The sequence below is a fragment of the Pinus tabuliformis genome, chromosome 6 (assembly GCF_031772625.1).
Source record: "Pinus tabuliformis cultivar Carrire ecotype Pingquan chromosome 6, CPIR1, whole genome shotgun sequence".
Lineage (NCBI taxonomy): Eukaryota > Viridiplantae > Streptophyta > Pinopsida > Pinales > Pinaceae > Pinus > Pinus tabuliformis.
The window spans coordinates 553,885,378-553,906,819 of NC_142292.1; positions in this window are offsets into that span (position 1 = coordinate 553,885,378).

Sequence of the window (21,442 nt, forward strand, 5' to 3'; positions counted from 1 at the left end):
GATTAAGTTTGTTCTCTAATTGGAATAACCTAAATTATAATTCCTTACTTTATTCACAAGTCCTAAATGAGACTTTACGAAGTTTAATTAGTGTAATAACTTTCTTTACAGGCTTCTCTTTATGTCGATATTAAATCACCCAAAAAATGTATCTTCTAATAAACAATTATGTCACTTGTAGGCTACATACGTTTAAAATAATAATTTGAAAAATATCACAATGGATGACTATTTCATTCATATATATTTGGTATTTGAACAATTCTAAATTTGAAATTTTGGCCTAAATTTATCTGAGATGTCTTTCTACAATTCCACAGGTATGACCAAAATTTTATGTCTTACGTGAAATCTATGGTAAATTCCCCACAACTCTTTTATTTTGGGTCTCTTCCCAAGAGAAGATCTTTATGGCATGCCCCTTTCCCAATTATTCAAATATGATTCTAAAACTTTTACCTAAGCTACTTCTATATGTATCCTTGGATATTTGAAAATTTCATACTTTAAATTATCTCAAGATATATATATATATATATATATATATATATATATATATATAGAGAGAGAGAGAGAGAGAGAGAGAGAGAGAGAGAGAGAGAGAGAGAGAGAGAGAGAATGATAAGGTCACTCATTTGAAAAATATTTCAGGACCATTCACACATCCTAACTTCCACAAGGTATATTTGAAATATTATAGTGAGTTAAAATGTAAAAAAAATAATAGACATATCTTGTGATGCCTTCTCAATCTGCTCAAGGTTTCTAATTTCAAACATTCTAGAAAACGATTATAGAAAAAATTGCAAGATGACTTCTTTGAAGCAGATTCCAAAACAAATAGCAAATAGAAACTTCCACAACATAACATTTTAAATTATAGTTAACTAAAGTTTAATATCGTAATTAAATTTTAACCACGATCTCTCATCAATATTTTCAAATTTCATGATCTCAAACATTCCTAAAAATATGTTAAAATCAAAATTCCAAGGTATATGATTTGAAACAAATAAAACCTTATGATCATATCCTTTGATACCAAAGGTAATGAATGTTACTCATTGAAAATGATAAGAATCCAATAGCTACAGTCCATGACATGGGGAAAACCTCCTTTTAAAATGAATATAATGTATAGGAAATGTTTCGATTATCCTAACTTTGGGTCTCCTTAGTATATATTAGAGACAAATATAATAATTATAATAAATTGAGATAATGGATTATTCTAGCCCACATAACAATGTAACAATATAAATGTAATCACTCAGTATATAGCACCTAATACAATAATCTAGGGTTAACATGGAGCTTTTAAAGATGATTTAATTAATTATATATTTATTTATATATGTATCATAGTGTTAGGGTCATATAATAATAGGATTCATAATTTTGAGTTGGCTATGATTAGTCTTGTAATATTGTACATAATTTTGCTTTCTGGAAAATGTTTCCCATATTAAAAATAAAAAAATTTAAAGAGGGTATGTCCTAAAAGAATAATCAAAGGACAAAAAGAAAGAAAAAATATAAAAAAAAGCGAAAAACATGAACCCCAAAATGAGATAAAAATAAATCATGAAACTGTGCAAATTCAAATACCACTACCTTTTACTTTACTATGCAAAATAAGGTTGTGTGCAACTTGTGAAAAATGTGACAATCCATTATGGTCAAAAAGTTTATTCTTGACTCATTCATGCTTTAAATTTCATGTTGATAGAGAGAGAAAAAAGATCTAGCCAAACTGTTTAACCTTGGTAGATCAGTACTTAGGTAGAGAATAATAATGAGCTCATTAGTTTAATCTGAGCCATTGGAAGTTATAAGGTTAGAATTAGATTGTTTGCTTATCAAAATAAAATGAAATAAAGGGTCAATAAGTTCAAATGCACCTAATAAATTAAGAGAAAATATTAGGGTAAATAAATGGTAAGTAGAAGAAGTTTTGCAAAGTGTACAAGGTTGCTAAGTCAAAAACACATCTATCATGCTCAATCCTATGTTTCATGTGCAGGACGAATTGTGAGAAATAAAGGATATTCACTAAGTTTGTTTACTAATTTCTCCTCATTTTACTACACCCCCACATACTTATTTTCTTATTTCCCGCATTAGCCCTTCATTACTTGTAAATACCCTTTTCCCATCATTTTGACCTTTTACCTCTTGGTTTCACACACTCCCCCTAGAAATTACCCTTCAAAAAATCATCTCCCTTCCCAAAAACCCCTTTCCTTAGTGTGAAACCCATTCCCGATTACAAATATCACTTTTCCCCTTATTAAATTCTATTTTCCTCGTAAAAACCCACAAAAAACCCTTTATCCTAAGTTTTTTCTATGCCCCTACATTTTGTAATTAACGTTGCCACTTCATATTTCCCCGATATATTTTTGACCCACCAATCCTTGGTGCAATTAAAGAAAACCCCACCATATAACCTATGGTACCACCTTAATTAACCATTTGCTTATATTGAAAATCCTAACATTATTACTTAACTAGTTACAATTATCTGTAATTAAATCCCAAGCCCCGCCAAACCACTTTCCCGATTCCATCTGTGCAACTTAACTACATGATATCCCTTCGATCTCCTACCCCCAGATTCAACGGCGTACATCCATATCGCACAGATTCATTTTCCAACTGTTAACAACCCGAGAGCATGATAGATTCACGGTTTTGGTCGAGTGCTCTTTGGCTACATGGCGACACCATGTTCCATCGCATGCTCACAAAAAATACCACCCATCATCCAAAATAGGTGCGATGGCACAAAAAACCACCTCCCCACCCAAACCAAAAACTGCCCACTATTTAGTTAAGAATTTCCACACCAAAATGTGATCATTATAGGTTAATAGGCCAAAAAAGCCCCAATTCGCTCTTTTCTTGCATTTTCAATGTAAACCTCCATTAAGCCATTTGTGACACCCTAAACCTCTGTGAGATCAAATTAACCACATTTTTCCACCTGAAGATGCTGTTGATACCCAATTGATGTAGCCAATTGAGATTTGAAGCCTTAGTACCTTCTGCAGTTACCAAAAAACCCCTCTACATGCCAAATTGCCAATTTCCAGGTATTCTTGGAAGAAACTAGAACGACCCTTGAATTTGAAAAAGCACAATTGTAATTAAGAAATTAATTAATTGATTTGATTAATAAACCTTCATAAAATTGAAGAGAAACTTATTGGTACATCCCAAACCATTTTACATACTATAATTAGCGTCCCACTATTCCAGAGCTTTTAAACATAACTCCTCAAACCACTAAAAGCCTAATTAAATTCAGTAAAACATAATTATGGCTTCCCAAACCTCTCTAGAGGTAAGACCTCTGCAAACCCCTCACCTAGACATTGATCACCTTACCTTAGTAGACTAAGACTTTCAAATTAAGGACACAGGTTCGCCCACCTACCTACTGAAACTCCACTGCTGGAGTAAAGACAAATTCTTAAACAAAAATGATGGCATTCACCTTTGGGAGTCCAATTTGCCCAAGTATTTTTTCCCACAGGTACATCCATTCCTAGAAATCATTCATTTTTTCCAAGCTTGCTACATTACCAGTCAAAGAGCCATTGTTAGCCCTGACCAACAAGTTTTATTCACCATCACTGCAGAATCCATTAATAAAATGTTGCAAATCCATCCAAGCCAAATTGACATCTCACTTTCAATTGAACGCTTGCTTGATCTTTATACCAAGTTAGACATACCCAAGAAGGCTCAAATTATTCAAAATTTCATCATTAAAGAGTCTCATACTCCAAAAGATCGTCCTCTTTATGCTGCCACAATTTTTTCTAAGAGAGGCAAACAAATTATTACCATGCTCTCTTGCATTTTAGGATAGACCACATATGAGAATGTGGATAAGGCTTTCCTGGCTTTCCTTTCTATCTTTTTCCTAGACAAGCCTCCTACTATAATGTATAACTATGATCTATTCATAGCAGACGAAATGCATGAACAATTCATTAGACTGCCAAATGAGAGAGTTTTCAAGTACTGTTCAGTTTGGTTTCAAATGTTCCTCTACTATCAATCATACAAGTTTCCAATCAACATTCAGAGGTTGGACACCAACGGAAATCCAAGATCAATCATTTATTGGACACCAATGATCTAAGAATACTCCACTTTTTTTCCTACAAATACTTCAATGATTAGTTTGTGCATCCTGTTGTAAATATGCTAACGAGTAGGTACCAACCCAGGATCAGTCAGGAAATTAAAATGGTTTTACAGTTGGCAAAGAATAGCAAAGTGGGAGACTGGTATTTATATGAGCACCACACGGAGATAAGGATATATGGATGCCAACTGGCTCCCTACAAACTACCTAAATAACTCCCCATGAAGTTATTTGCATTAGAGTACTTTAGGCAAATAATAAACTTTGATGAAGTTAACATCCTAGCACCAAAGAAGAAGACTCAATTCAAAATGAAAAACCAATTGGACCCTTTTATTTTTAATAATAGGGAAGTCGGACCAGAGGCAGATAAGATTCTATAGCAGATGGAATTTAAGAACAATTTTATATGGAAATATGACCCTCAAGGAGTCATAAATAAACTAAGGCTCAAAGCTAGATTGGGCCCTTTCATACATCATCCCTGGCTAGACATTGAGAGATTTTCCAACTAGACTGAATGGTTAGAAAACACTTTGATAGACATGGATAGTACTATAGTTGATGTGGAGAATACATTAATTGATCTGGAAAAGCAGATTGACACTAGTTCCTTTCTGTAGGTTCCACACCTAGGAGAAACAATAAATATTCACCCTCTTTTACACACTCTAGTAAATGAAGACAAAAATGAAAAGAGAACTAGGGAATAAGGTTCTAGTTCAGCCATGGAAACCACAGATGAAAAAATTTAGATCAATTACAAGAATATGACCAAGCTTAATCATGTAATTGAACAGGAAGACACCATTGAATCAATGGAAATCACTGACACTGATACAATGGTGGGAAGAAGCAAAGGCCCATCAACTTCAGGAGAAACACACCAACCCTCTACCTCAAATACCCAACTTATTGAGAGACATCTCATTGTTGAGGTCTCTTCATTCACCAGGCCTCTGGACAAAGAGAATGATATCAAAGATAGGTACAAGGAAATTAAGTTGAGGAATGAGAAATTGAAGGCTGACACTTATGCCCAATACTTCAAGCAGACACCTGCAAATCAAAATAGATTAATGTCAGTCTTTGACATTAAAATAGGAAAAATTCATATGACATTCACGCAACCTACAGTCCAGAAACCATGATCATCAATGGAGTATAGGAAAACATATTTTGAAGTTTTGTCCAGGGATTTTTATCCCATAGACCAAATTGAGTTTCACAAACAGGGAGGTGAAATGATATATTCCACCTTGATAGGTAAAGCTATGACTGCACACAAACTTCAAAGTTCATTATATAATATCATTGCATAATACAAGCTGGAAAAGGCCTCCTCACAAGCCAAGGAAAATAGAATCAAGTCATTGGAAGATTTGGTGATTGAGCTTGGACATGATCCCAATGATATGAATTTTGTTGTGTAATTGATAAAGAAAAATAATAAGGACATTTCTACTCTCAAAAAAAAATTGAAACTGCCTCATTCAGAGCATCCACAGACAAAAGAGGTCTTAGAAAGCCAAACTCATCACGAGGAAATGATGGACCCTGTTCTCCAACTAAATAACCAATTGAAGGAAATGGAGAAGGAGTCGGGTAGCTTAATATAGTTGAAATATGCTAGCCTTGAGACTACCACTTCCACTTTCATTCCAACAGTCAGCACAATAGTACCATCTACCTTGGTAGCTTCATTGGCTCGTACAGCTCCACTGGCTACAACACTACCAACTGCCACAACATCTATATCAACAACATATTCAACATTAGCAGTAGCTCAACTAGGTGATGAGGCAAGTAAATTGTTCAAGGCAATGGAAGACATGTCCATTCAGACCACAGAAATAAACAAGATTAAGGAAAAGATAACAAGTCTAGAGAATTATAATAAGCTTGCCCAGATTATGCACAAGGAAAAAGTTCAGAAGTCAACTAGGTTGAATGAAAGAATTAAGAGCTTGGAGAAGGAATTAACATTAAAGGAGTCACTTGGACAAGCTAAGGAATAGTTATGGGGCAATATCATTGACTCTATCAATGATATTTGGCCATCCATTCAAGTAACTGTTGAATAAAGTGAATTAGTCAAAGAGGCTACAAAATCCATTCAGAGAGTTAAGGATGAACTGGGAGACATGCTAAAGGAAGCCACTAGAATAATTCATTTCCTCAACTCCAAAAACAAATATGAATTGCAGGAGCTGGATATACTTGACAGGACATGCACAATACTAGAAGTGAAAATTGTCCACACCAAGAGGAATTTGATGTTAAACCTTGAGGACAAATGCCAAACAATGCAACTGGCTATAGACAGGTTCAAGGTAAAGTTTGATATTTTGGGGTAGAAAGGCCTGCCAAATCCCTTGGTGATAAATGAAAAATTGATGCCATAGGAAGACTGCAATAGAAGAATAAGAGAAGTGGCGAGAGATCAGGCAAGTAATTTTTCTATGAAGGGAATGCCTACTGGAAAGGTACTATATCAAAAATTTCAGAACCTTTTTTACCTCCAGCACGAGGTAAAACACCTTTTTGTGAACAAACCCACTTTTTCCAAGTACACAGAAGCAGATGAAATCTACAAGAATATGGTAAATATTCAATTACCAAATGCAGACACATGGGAGAAGTTGAATGAATTACTGTGAAAATGCACAGTCAAAGTAAAAAAGAATAGTAAAAGAAAATGACCAATCAAGCAGGTGAAAGAGTATCAAGTAATGTGTATCAGTTGAAAAAAGGCAAAGTAAAAATAATAGTCAGTGTGAAGAACAACAACAAGGAAGAAAATAAACAACAAAATATCAGAGCATAAAGACAACACAACCTAATAAACAATGACAACATACAAAAGTTGAACATTTGTCTCTATCTTCTTGCATGAAGATATTTCTTTCTCCTAGATTAATTTCCAAGACAGTTTGGGATATTTTGTAAACTATTTTTGTATAAATACTTCATAATTCGAAGTATTATGTGTGGATTGCTAGAATTTGTAGAATTGTATTAATTAGAAACCCGAGGGTTATTGTACCATTTTTTCAAGTCAACAGACTAGACTGAGTAATAAAGAGATTGCATTACTAGATTCATGTGTTGAGCTATTAAAGCGAAGTATTTTCTTTGTCAAATTTGTTATTTTCTTATGTATTTCACAAACTTACATGTTATCTAAAGTGAATGAATTAACTAGAAATTTATTTCAGACTTATTTTAAGTACACCATGTCTTCAACAGTCAATCATTTTAATGTTTTCTTATGATATCTGGATTTGAGAATCCTTAATTTCTCTCCCATCTCGGTTTACCTCTTTCACTTCCTTCATAATCCGGCCTAAGGAACCCTTAATTCCTCTTTGGATCCTATTGAAATCAACTTCACCATCCAGCCTTAAAATTTGAAATAACTTAGCTACCTTGCCATGTAGATGCTATTTTTAGAGCTTGACCCAGTCTTGTTTGCTTGAAACTTGACCGAATAGCCCAACGGTGAAAGACATCCCTCTATCCATCTAAGGAAGTGATCCCACCACGAAATGAAAATCAAAACCCAAGTACAATCATAACTAGCCTAAAATAAATTAACTAAAGAAAGTTAAATCATAAAGAGAGAGCCCTCTTTGAGCATTAGGAAGGCTAGATCCTAATCTCCAAAGTAGGTTTGCGGTTACCTCTATCATTTCTTCCCTAACAACTCAAAAGAAATTTTGGAGTGATAACATATTGGTGACCATACTGGGGACTCGATCCTTAGTGTAATAAAACTTTAAGGAAATCTTAAATCTCACCTTTTGCCCCTTGAGGTCATTTTTTGAGTTGCTAAAAAATTTCATAAAAACAATTAAAAATTAAAAATTTTGGCTTCTTGGAAAACACACTATACCAGGGCAAATCTAGATCCAAACCCTGCTACAATAGTTGATAACCCTGACAAAATTTCAAGGAAATTGGAAAAGGTAGAAACTCGAGGATGTAGTAGTTAGTTAGTTAAAGAAAGCTCACTCCCCAAAGAATTATCAAGTTTAGAGCACATTCAGTTTGATCTTTCATTATTTATAACCAAATCAGAAAATTTGATTCATGAAACTATAATAGACCCTACTTTCATTCAATTTATTGAGCCAAAAAGGGTGCCTATACATCCAGATTTAGATCAACTTGTTTTTAATACTTTTGATAAACTAGGAGCTTTAACCACAACCTTCATAAGCCATATAGATTATGATTATCTTCAACAATCAGTTGAATTAGCTCCCTCACTACTATTGCCTCTAAACTTTGTACAAAATCTTCAAAAAACTATAAATACACCTTCATTTACTACCAGCTCACCTATAATATCCGCCACAGTTCATTCCCATAAACCAGTTAGAGCTCAGTTTCCTCTCCAATCGAACATCTCAAGTTAATCTAGTTTATCTACACCCATCTGAAGTCCTTCTTCTAGCCCAACTACCTTGCCTCACAACCAAACTAAAAGCTTAGACATGGCAGACAAATATGCACCTTTAGTTTTACCAGCCCAACTACGTGGCATGCCCCAATATTACCAAAGAAAAATCTTTTTATTTGATGCTACTGGTCAGTATATTGCCCAACAACATGTGAACAAAATGACTGATTACTTTGAATTGCATGAAATTGACGAGTCTGAAGTCCAAATGAGGTTATTTTCCCAAACATTGATAGGAGATGTTAAAAAATGGTTCAAATGTTTACCAACCAATCATATTGAAGATTTAACTACATTTCATAGATTGTTTATTGGTAGATGGGAAGGAAAGAAAATCCCTCTGCAAATACTATCTGAATATGATAACATTACAAGAGCTCCTAATGAATCAGTTCATGATTATTTTACTAGGTTCAATAGTATCCACAATATAATTAATAAAATTCCTTGATGGTTTTGACACTGATATGTCATACCAATTATCAGAAAGAAACCCTGAAACATTGGAGCAAATGCAAAGTAATGTTGTTAGTGTAGAATCCAATCTATTAGCTAAGAAATCTAGGATGAGAAATGAGAAAAGAGTTGTCATTAAAGAGGAAACCTCCACTTCTGACAGTAAAATAGATAGTTTAGGAAAGAGTGCAGAAAGGATCATGGATAGATTAGAAAACACAGAAAGAAAAACTCAATGGAAAAATCAACAGCCACAAAACCCGTCATTAATGAAATTCCCTGGTGGTTTTGACACGAATATGTCATACCAATTAAGGCAATGAAACCCTAAAACATTGGAGCAAATCCAAAGTAATGTTGTTAGTGTAGAATCCAATCTATTAGCTAAGAAATCTAGGATGAGAAATGAGAAAAGAGTTGTCATTAAAGAGGAAACCTCCACTTCTGATGGTAAAATAGATAGTTTAGCAAAGAGTGTAGAAAGAATCATGGATAGGTTAGAAAACATGGAAATAAAAACTTGGTTGAAAAATCTACAACCACCCCCAATAAGAAACCCCAATTTTAGGAAAAATCCTAACACTCTGTTGTGTTATGCAACAACCCCCCCATTTTTGTTATATATAATACAAATAGGGACCCTTTTAAAAATTTGAAATTTTCCCCTCTTTTTGAATAAAATTGCAACTCTTAGAAAATTGTTGCTTTTCAAAAAGCCCTTTTTGAATCTAACTTAAAACATATTAAAGTCCTCATCGCAAATAGAAAAATTGAATAATTCCTTAGTAGAAAAGTTAAGCACATTCAAAAAATACCAATATATGACTTGGGATTGAACTTTGTATGTGACATCCCAATCGCATATGACACATTGGAGGATATTATGGCAAGAGCTTAATTGTTAGCTATTAAAACTCTGATATTGTAGTATCCTGATATTGCGATCATGCAATTGTGTGATATCGCATATCGCATATCGCAACATCCATCAAACAAAGTTTCATTTTCACTATAGCTTAAATATCTGACATGACAGATTTGACATATGTGTTATAGTGCTTTTAAGATGGACACGAGTTAGGTCAGAATGATTTAATACGGTTATCATCATTATGCATGTAATCATGGTGTTCGTTATGGTTGATTAATGCTGAACTCGCTGTCAGTTCTTTTCTTACAATGTTCAATCATTTCATAAAATCTTTTATTTTACACAACAATTAATTGTTGTTGGTTTTAATAGGAACTCTGATCAAGCGATGTCCATTCGAAAGGTGATGCAGAAGCATACAAAGAAATCTATTGTAGAAACCAAAAGCACAAATATGCCGTCCATTTTTACAGATACAATATACATTGCAGATAGAGGCACCACTGCATGACAGACTATCTATACTACCCTGGAGAATGAAAACCCGAAGTAACAGGCATTCGACCAACTAGTGATAGCACAGAACCGTCAGGAGTGTAGTTTAGAGATGTTGCATGCTCTTTCCTTCACCGAAAAATAGCAAGGGCTAGGCTCTTTCCATTCACAGATATGATAAGATGGGTAGTATAGAATACAGAAGTAGAAGACAGACTTATCAAGACAACTAAAAACACAGTCTTGGGTTCTTTCAGAGCCAAATATTTACAACAAATGTACAAACTACCCGATGCCTAGGACATTTATGATAAACAATTTGTTGCAAAGTTTGTAAAGGAAAATCAACACCAGTTTCAAATGATATAGGAATGGAGGAGAAGAGACAAAAAATTCAAACAAGATAAAGCGGGTATGTACCCCATTGATTCTTTAGCCAACCCTTATAATTTTGCAACCTTTATGCTATGTAGGTTGTATGATCTCTCTGATAATTCTAAGTTCTCGATCAATTGGGTTCGTTTAATTGATGCTTGTGTTAATTCTCACATTATGAATTTGGAAACCATTCTGCCTAAGAATTTGGCCAAAGCGATTACTGAATATCACCAAACTAGTCCTACCTCCTCTAAAGCAGTTCACCAATTCTTCATGTCTGCATATGTCTTCGATGCTATTTGTTTATGCACTCATTTTCCAACCATCGGTTGGAAATGGACTACCAATGATCCTACTCCTATTTTACTAAGTTATAAGAAAATGTGGGAACAAGATTTAATTCCACATTTTCACCAATTATGCCATGGAGTTGTTCTCCCCTTACATCAGTCACTTTTCAATAGAGGACGTCTGAGATTCAGAAAAGAAGCTATCAACAACCTTTAATGAATGAGAAGGTATTTTCTTGGAGATTCCTTCTCTTATATCATGATATTTGGTAGCTAAGCATTCCCACATGTCCTCCCAATGTATGTATTGGATAAACTATTGGCAAGAGAAGTAGCACACCAAATAGTAGGAAATGGCCTCACAAAATCATTGAAGGAAATGAAGAAATCCCTATGGCCAAATTTCCCCCTTCAGTGTGGGTCATTTACCTTTATTAATTATGGTCATGCATATAAAGGGTATCAGAATATGCAATTATTAAAGCTCCCCATTCTACCGTCAAGGCCTTTTGACCCACAACAAGTAGGAAACAAATTCACCCTTTCAGTTAAGATCAGACCTGTAACTCATATAGTATATGAGTTTGAAGATTTATTGGAATCAGCCGCGGACTTTGAATAAATTCTGAATGCGGCCAAGAAAAAGTAGAATCTAAAGAAATTCAAAAGATTACAGGAGTTTAGAGGACAATTATTAGAATACCTTTCACAAGAATTTAGGATTACTGATCATAGAATTGAAACCAAGTCTTAGGAGCAGACTAATCTAGGCACGTCACGAGATCAGGAAGCAGAAACAGATGAATTAGAAAAGTTGTGGGATGAATTCAATAACAAACTATAGGATACGCCTAAGGTATCATCAACACAAGGACCGACAAGATTTTAGACCCCACCAGTGCAAATAGCAGTAGTGACCGTTGAAGGTACAAAAATTGAATTTCCAAGATACAAAGGTAATTCTTGCAGATCCAAGTATTGAAATTGTCTTGAATGTAATAGATATCCCTCCTCTAGATGTATTTTTCAGCCCTCTTTATAAAGTTTTTGTAAAAAAACAAAGGAAGAGGAGAGAACTAAAACTCCTTCATAACATGAATTTATGGATGTCCTATGGAAGGACACACAAATAAATCCGACCAAACATTTGACTCGACTATCTCAATTTGCCGAAGCCTATGCTACAACAACAAGTGACAAAGAAGTTGAACTCTCTATTTTGATTAAATGAAAGGATGACCGAATCACACTATTATAGAGACAATTAGATGAAGAAGGAGCTAGCATGAACCATCAAGCAGAGGAGTAACTGCATAAGCTACAACAGGATATTGAAGTACTGAGAATAAGTCATGAAAATGACTTATTTGCTAAAAACATACAAATCCAGGAGCTAAAGAGTGACCTAGCAAAGTATAAGGATATTCATACTATAGAGGAATTCATTAATGAGGCTTTAACACTAAATACTCTACTATCAAAGAAAAAGAAACTCTTCCTCCAACATATATCAAATATCATTCCACATATGAATACTAGTGAACAATTAACAAACATCATTATTAATCAAAGAATTGAGTTCAATGAACTCAATTCTAAGATCTCTGATTATATTGAGTGGTAGGATTTAGATGAAGGGAAAAGGCCAAGTCTCCTGCAGATCAATGAAAGACATAAGCATATTCTATTCACTGATTGGGAATCACAGGTGAAACAGGTCAAATTAGCAATAGCCAGAGCATCTGTTATTTCAAAAAACATTATAAAAACAATAAATCACATGTTGCACTCATACAACCTCACAAACGAAAGTGATCCAAAAACACTTCCTGATTTTAAATCATTAGATCAAAATTGGAAGAATAAGAGTCAGTTACAGAAAGAAACAACTGAGGGGCTATCAAAAACCGACTGGGAAGTAGTATGGCAACTTTTGGTCAAACCATATAGTTAGATCATGACCTTGAATTTCTCCTTGGATTTAGTATAAATAAGTTTTCCACCTTTACATGATGCTATATTTGTAGGGAAGTTGGGAACACAATTCAGGATGCCACCACAAATCAGGACAATTCCGACATTTGTGAGCTGAGAGGCAAAGCTAGAAGCAGTGATTAATCAATGAAGACCTAAATCATTTTTGAGCAATTTTATTTTTCGAAAGTTAGATACTAGGAAAGAGGAGCGTTGTTTGAAACCTCCTCATAGATATTTTGGATAGGTTATTTTTAGTTAATTAAGAATAGTATTTAAACTCTTCTCATGCATTTACAGAAGGGTCCAGAATTTTATTAAGAACATTTATGAAGAATGTGCTATCATAAATTTGTAGATGCCTCGATGGAATCATGGAACATGGTCCTTTCAATCAAATATGTTTCTTTTGATCACTATTGATGCACTATTGTATTCTTTGGGATACTCATTGGTAGAAGGTCGATTATGGCCTATTGTCAATGATCAAATGAGCGGAACGGTACACATCTGGTACTATTATCATGTTTTCTAAATCTTTGTTCTAGCTTTAGTGATAATCTTATCTTTCATGAATTATGTATCACATCTGCCATCTTTGTTTAAAGTATTAGTTGCACTATCGTACGATATCATAATAGAGAATGGCATGTTTTATATGTGATCACTAGAATATGCGATACGTTTTCACAATTCTTTTGATTAACTATTTTTCAAAGGAATTATCTTACAATATATTAACTCTATATAGTCTAGGATTGATCTATATCATCATAGGTTACATAGACATTCCTTTATATCACATTAAACTAGTAATACATGGGGTTAGATTAAAAGAGATTTAATTCAAGGTTTTGCATCTTAGAATAAAGTTGTGTTATTTTCTAGTTATTGTTGTGTTAATCATCAGAAAAAACCCACAAATCATATAAACCCAAAACACTGGGAAACTGGTCCCATCATATCCAGTCGAAGCGACTACCATAAATGGAAAAGGAGTCGCTTTAATGTCTAGACTGGGTGGTTATCCCCCTTGCTGTTGCCACAGATTTCTAAGGCCTCAACATTTTTGGTGCTAGAAGGAGGGTCCCATCTATGAATGGCATACAAATCTAAATCTCAGACTCGAAGCCTTCACAAGTGTCAATCTCCCTCGAAAAATCCTACATCTTCTTGATCACATTCTGAGTCACCCACTCAGAAGCCAGAAGTTGTAGAAAATTCCCCCTCATTTCCTGAAGTATCTTGACAATTACCTTTTTTTGAATATACTCGAGAATCTATTGAATTTCAGTCTTTAGTTCAAAAACTAGAATGAATATCTATCTCTTCTGAGAAGCCTGATAAACCTGAAGCTTCTGCAGAAAATATTACTTCACTATTTAGAGAAATTGGTATCCTAATGCGATCAAAAAGTGATAAACTCACAATAACTCCTTTTGAGTTTCCAATCTCATAGCGTAAGAAAGTTTGTGTCTAGATCTAAGTCAAATATGACTGAGTTAATATCAAATTCCCCTCTATTTACTCCTCCATTCACTACACCTACATTTACATCTTCTCATCTTTCCATTTCTTCTACTCAAACAATTAATGCTTCCACAGGTAGTACTAGTCCAGTTGTAAGTTCTACATCCATACCCACTACTTCTGCATCTGCTTCTATATCTTCTCAAATCCCAACTCAAGCTATAGCTAATTAGCCTTGGACTAATCCTGGTGCCATATTGTTTGCAAACCCACATCCTCTTCTTGCTGAAGAACACATGAACAATTTTATGTTGGCCATGAATTTGAATGGAGTTGCACATGCAGATATTGTAGTAAGATTGTTTCCCTATATTCTTAAAGGTAAGTGGGATCCTGGTACTTTTCTCTTCCAGTAGGAAATATAATAGACTTAGTACATTTTGAACAAATGTTTCTTGCAAAATTTGAAGACGATAGAACTGTGGCATCTTTAATCAATACTCTCTCTAACCTGAAAACAAACTTCGGGTGAAAGGATCAAAGATTTCAACTTCAGATTTAACAAGTTATTAAACAAAATCCCAGATGCTTCTAAACCTGTTGTTGATGTAGAAATAGAGTGGAACATTTATGCTTTACCTTCTAATATAGCCATTTTTGTAGATAGATCCAGTAAGGCTACTCTTTTAGAAAACATGAAAGAAGCCCTATGTGTAGAAAAGAGAATTCTAGATTTAGAAAAACGATCTAAGATGGAAGATAGGAAATCTAAAAAAGTTACTTTTATCCAAGAATCAAAGAAGAAAACCCCAAAGGATACATTTGATCTTGAAGGTATTCAAATGGTCTCGAAAGCTATGTCAAATGATATAACTGAAATAAAGAAACAAGTAGCTGAATCGTCGGTTCCTAAGAAAGCATATCACCCAAACAATAGAAGTCCTACTTCACCATCTCAGCCTCCAAATTTGATTTCAAGTGTTGAATCCAATCAAGAGGTTGAAGACACCTCAGCAACAGAAGAAGAGATAAGGCCTGAAGAAGAAGTTGAATTAAATTGGTTATGGGACTTTATTCTCCCAACCGAAGAAGAAACAGAGGCTATGCCTACATCTACAAGGAGAAAAATATCTACTTACTCAACTATACCAAATCAGAAATAGAAATCTCCTCACACAAAGGAGAAACCAGTGAATAAAAATTCTAAAAATGTTCAAATTGATCCTATTCCCCTAGATACTTCCAAAAGTTTGATAGTTTCAGATACAGTGGAATAAAATATAGTTGAATACATGAAAAAGACTAAAGCAAACATTTCATTATATGAAATGACCAAACTCAAACAACAATAGGAAATCTTACTGAGAGAACTCAAGGTAGTTCGTGTAGCTCCGATACCACCACTGGTTATAGCCCAAGCTGGCAAAGATATGGGAAAACCCCCATCACCTTCAAACAAGGTAAAATCAAACGATCTTGTTATGATTGGTGATATATATAGTTCTCACACTCCTCCTTTCCTTTTGTGTTATGAAATTTTCAATAAAAGTATTATTAATTGTCTCATCGATCTAGGAGCTTCTTCAAATATCATGCCAAGATCTTTGTGCGCGAGACTTAACATTACCCCTCAGAAGTGTATTGTGCATATAGTCCAATTGGACAGAACAAAATTCGAGGTTGTTGGAGAAATTCTATCAGTATAAATTAGATTATCATCCAACCCAAAGGCGTTGCAGTTGGTTGATGTCTTGGTGCAGACATCCCTGAATTTTATCGTCTTATTTTAAGCAGGGATTGGTCTTAGAAACTACATGGATATTTCACAACCGATTCGTCACACATGTTGTTACCATATAATGGTAAACCAAATCAAATTAGAGTTGACTGCGAAAAATTTATGAAACATACAGTCACTGAATTAGAAGGAGCAAACGAGCCTACGATTTTCACTAATAATATTATTGGAAATTATTCTATTGAATGATTCCTTGGCTCATTCAATGCCCAAATCTCACATTTCCCAAAAAATACTCTTACATCTTAGGTTGAAATTTTTTATCAATTGAACACTTCTAAATTTATTAATCTTAGTAATAAAACTTTAGATCATTCCTTGTTCTAGACTCTATACTTTGATGGTTCAAAATCAGACGATGGTGTAGGAGAAGGTTGCATTTTAATCAATCTGTAACAAGAGAAAACAATGCTAGCTTGCAGACTTGAATTTCAATGCACGAATAGTATTGCCGAATACAAAGCATTAATTCAAGGCCTATACAAAGCCATTGGAATAAATGTTAAATATTTGTAGGTGTATGTGGACTCTAAAATAATTGTTACACAAGTTAGGAATACAATCCATTGTATTTCTGGACACTTGAAACATTATCAAGAATTATCTCAGAGCCTCACTTCTCATTTCACTACATTTAATATTTCAATAGTCCCTAAATTACAAAATGCAAGTGCTGATTTACTTTCCAATGTAGCATCTAAACTGATACCGTCAAAAGAGTTTAGTCCAGATAGATTTTTGATTGAGTTGATTATATGCCTTCCATTCTCAATAACATAACAAATCGGAGAGTGTTTAATGATGATACAAATATAACCAACTTTCTTTCATCAAATGGATCTTATGAAGGTCAAATCATAAACAAACATGAACATGACCTACATATTGAAAATAAACAGGATGCAAATCCAATTCCCAACTCTGTAGTCAAGATGGAAGATCTCTACGATTTAAAAGATAGCTTTAAAAATACTACCAATTCAAAAACATGGAGTTCTACTCTAATATTTTAGTTGATTAATCTTGGTACACCTGATAAACCTCAAAACATAAACCTAGGTTTGGGCTTAACACCTGAAGAAAGGATGCATTCATTAAGTTTTTAAGAAAATATAAAAGTATCTTTTCTTGGGATTATTCAAATCTCAAAACATATGATACTTCTATAATGTAACATAATATACCATGGCTTCAAATGACAAGCCTGTCCAATGGAAACTTAGAAGGATTCACCCAAACTTAGAAATTCAAATTAAGTTTGAACTCAATAAAATGCTTAAATCCAAAATCAATTTACTTGTAAGACATTCAAAATGGGTGTCAAACATGGTTCCTGTGAGAAAAAAGAATGGAGACATTAGGATTTGCATAGATTTTAAAAATTTGAATAAAGCCTGCCAATAGGATAATTTTCCTTTGCCTACCATGCAACGAATTTTGTAGTCAGTTGCAGGTTCTGAATTGATGTCTTTTCTTGATGGATTTTTATGTTACAATCATATTATGGTTCATCCAGATGATATATTGAAGACTACATTTAGGATAATGTGGGGAACATATGCATATCAAAAGATGCCATATGGATTGATTAATGTTGGCACTACATTTCAACGTGCTATGGACATAGCTTTTAGAGGATTAATCAACAATTCAGTTGTAATATCTTTAGATGACATCACTGTCTATTCTAAACATATAAACAACCAAATCAGTCACCTAAAACAAATCTTTGAGAGATGTGAGAAATTCAACATTTCTTTGAATCCTAAAAAATCTTATTTCACCTTAGCATAAGGTAAATTATTAGGATTCCTGGTATCTAAGAAAGGAATCTTTATCGATCCTGATAGGATTCAAGAAATTGAAAACATTCCCCTACCACATAACAAAAAAACCACGCAATAATTGTCCTCATGATGAACCACGCTAGTTGGTTCGAAATGCATCGACAAAGATTTCTACATGTGATTTACGCCGAAACTCATCTTATAAAATATTTATTCCTAATTTTTCTCAAACCGTCTTACCCCTACAGTCAATTATATGAAATAAACTTTTAAATGGGGAAAAGGTGAGAAAGATTATTTTTAGTTGATAAAGAAATCCATCATTGAGGATCCTTCCTTAATCAACTCCAAATTTCCTAAAACCTTTTGTATTATACACATCCTCTTCTGATACCTCTTATGTGGCAATTTTGACAGAGCTAAATGATCAGAACGTCAAATCACCTATTTCATTCTTTAGTTCTAACTTACAAGGGGTTGAGCTAAATTATTCAGCTATGGAGAAGCAAGCTTTTGTTGTATTTAAACTTTAAAACATTTCAAACCTTTTCTCCTAAAAACACACACTAACATAATAGTACCTTACGCTGCTGTAAGGCAGATGTTAATCCAACGAGAATTAGGAGAGAAGAGAGCAAACTGGGTTACTGCATTTGAGGAATATAATGTAGAAATACATCTTGCTAAAATTATTATAGGTCAAGGTTTTTTCAGAATGGTAACCGGAGCCTCTTCATTTACCAACAGAGGACGATCAATCTACTGAAGTGAAACTATCTAAGGTAAGCCTTAGCAATTCTCAGTCACAATACACAGATCTGAATTTTTTCTTGAAAAATGGACATGCTCCATTATATCTCAATTATAGAGCTAATCGTGCTCTAAATCTTAAAGCAAATCAGTATTAATTAATTGATAATGTGTTATTTAAAAGAAACTATGATGTTGTATTATTAAGATGTTTAAAGAAACCTGAAGTTGAAAAGGTAATGCATGAATTACACGATAGGCCAGCTGGAGGTCATTTCGGAGGAAATACCACATCACATAAAATTATGCATGTCGGGTACTATTGGCCAACCCTTTTCAAATATGCACATGAATATGCAAGGAAATGCAAAGTATGTCAAACTGCAATAGGAAGAGAAAGGAAAGCAGCACTCCTGTTGCAGCCAGTAAATATGCAACAACCATTTGGAAAATGGGGGTTAGATATTATTGGTGAAGTAATTCTAACCTCCTCCAAACAAGATAAGTATATTCTAACTGCAACTAATTATTTTACAAAGTGGATAGAAGCTATCCCATTAAAGCTACTTAGCACCCAAAACATTACGAATTTCATTGATCAGTTTATAATTACTAGGTTTGATCTCCCATGGGATTTAATTTTTGATAACGCATATTACTTTTTCATAAATGATATGGTAGAGTTTGCTTCAAAAAGAGATTTTAAAATTAAATACTCAACTAACTATTATCCGCAAGGTAACGGGTTAGCTAAATCTACAAACAAGAACTTGATTAGACTTATTAAACGGACTGTACAACAAAATCATAAGAACTGGAATAAAGCACTAATATATGCTCTCTGGGCAGATAAAATCACTCAGAAGGCCTGATTAGGTACTTCTCCATTTGTATTGGTATATGGGAAAGAAGTGATTCTACCCACAAACATAGAAGTACCATCTCTCGCTTTAGTTTAGTTTATTGATGAAAATCCTTCTTCTTCTCTTAAAATTAGACATGGTCAAATCCTTAAATTAAAAGAACAGAGGGAGAAAGCCAAAGAAATACATGTTCATCATCAATAGATAGTTAAAGCTTCATTTGATAGAACATCCATGAGCCCGAGAACTTTTGAAATTGGAGATCTTGTTTTGAAATGGGATAAGGCGCATGAGGAAAAAGGTAAACATACCAAATTCCAAAGTGTATGGCTTGGTTCATTTCAAATCATAGAGAAATTAGGCCCATCCACCTTTTTGTTACAAGATTTGTTAGGTAGGAAAGACTCTTTACCTGTAAATGGGAAAATTCTTAAAAAGTATTTTTCTTAGAGGTTAAAATTTAGTTTTGAAATTTTAGTTTTAGGGAAATAAACATTGAATAGTATCTCTTTTGGGTGTTCAAAATTTTAAATTTCTGATAATTTACTTGATTTTTCTCGCTTCTATAAATGAGAAGACTAAAAAGACAATTATAAATATTAGATTTAAATAAACCTTATTTCTTTGGAAATTTTGAATTTACTATAGACATTTGGTTTCTGAAAGGCTATAGATTTTATAAAGTATATATGTTTTTGTACTAGTCAAGAAAAGAATCAATAACTTACCAAGGGTTATCTGCAAAAAGGTATTTACCAACTGTATAATTATCATCCATAACTCTTAAATGAGCCAACGATTCACCCCATTTGATAAAATTTTCTTTTTCACAATGTAATTAAAAATATTCAAAACTTAAAATATAATGAGTCTCATCACACGCTTGTTAATCATGACCAGAGGAAAGTAATTTAGACTGATATTACCAATACTTCATATCATAACAGGGTGATAGCTAATGATTCAAACAATCAAAAGACAAGGGGCTAATCACGAGCCAACTTATTCAGTTTAAATTACAACCAGTGAATGACATTGTTACCATCAGGCTACCAAGCCTAGGCAATGGATCCTAAGGATATTTAAAGTGAAAAGTACCATAAAAAAGAAACAAGTTCCAAGTGAAAGGAATTGAATAAAAGTTTGATTAAATTTTGAAATTAGGCATAAATTTTAGATGGGATTATGAATCATTTTTGGTTAAAAGATAACCCTAACGAGGCTATGAATGCCTACTGACAGAAGAGGCTCTATCTATGATAAATGAGTAAAAATCTATAAAGCCAATTTTAAAAGAATAGCTACTTTATCTTTATAAATATAAGTATTGATTGCTACAAACATTTATGTTTTATCAGCTAAAGAGTTGAGTAAGAAAAGAAGTGAGATAGGTGAATACTTTATATTCCATAGAAACACTATTTAATTTATGAATCATACAATTTCTTATTCTTTCGCAACTTTTCTTTTTTTGAAAGTTTGGGAAATGTCAAAGAAAATAATCAGAGATAGTTGGTTCTCCCAAGTGAGACACCAATTATTGTGCTATGCAACAACCCCCCCATTTTTAATATATATAATACAAATAGGGATGCTTTTTAAAAATTGAAATTTTCACCTCTTTTTGAATAAAATGCTAACTCTTAGAAAGTTGTTGCTTTTCAAAAAAAACCCTTTTTGAATCTA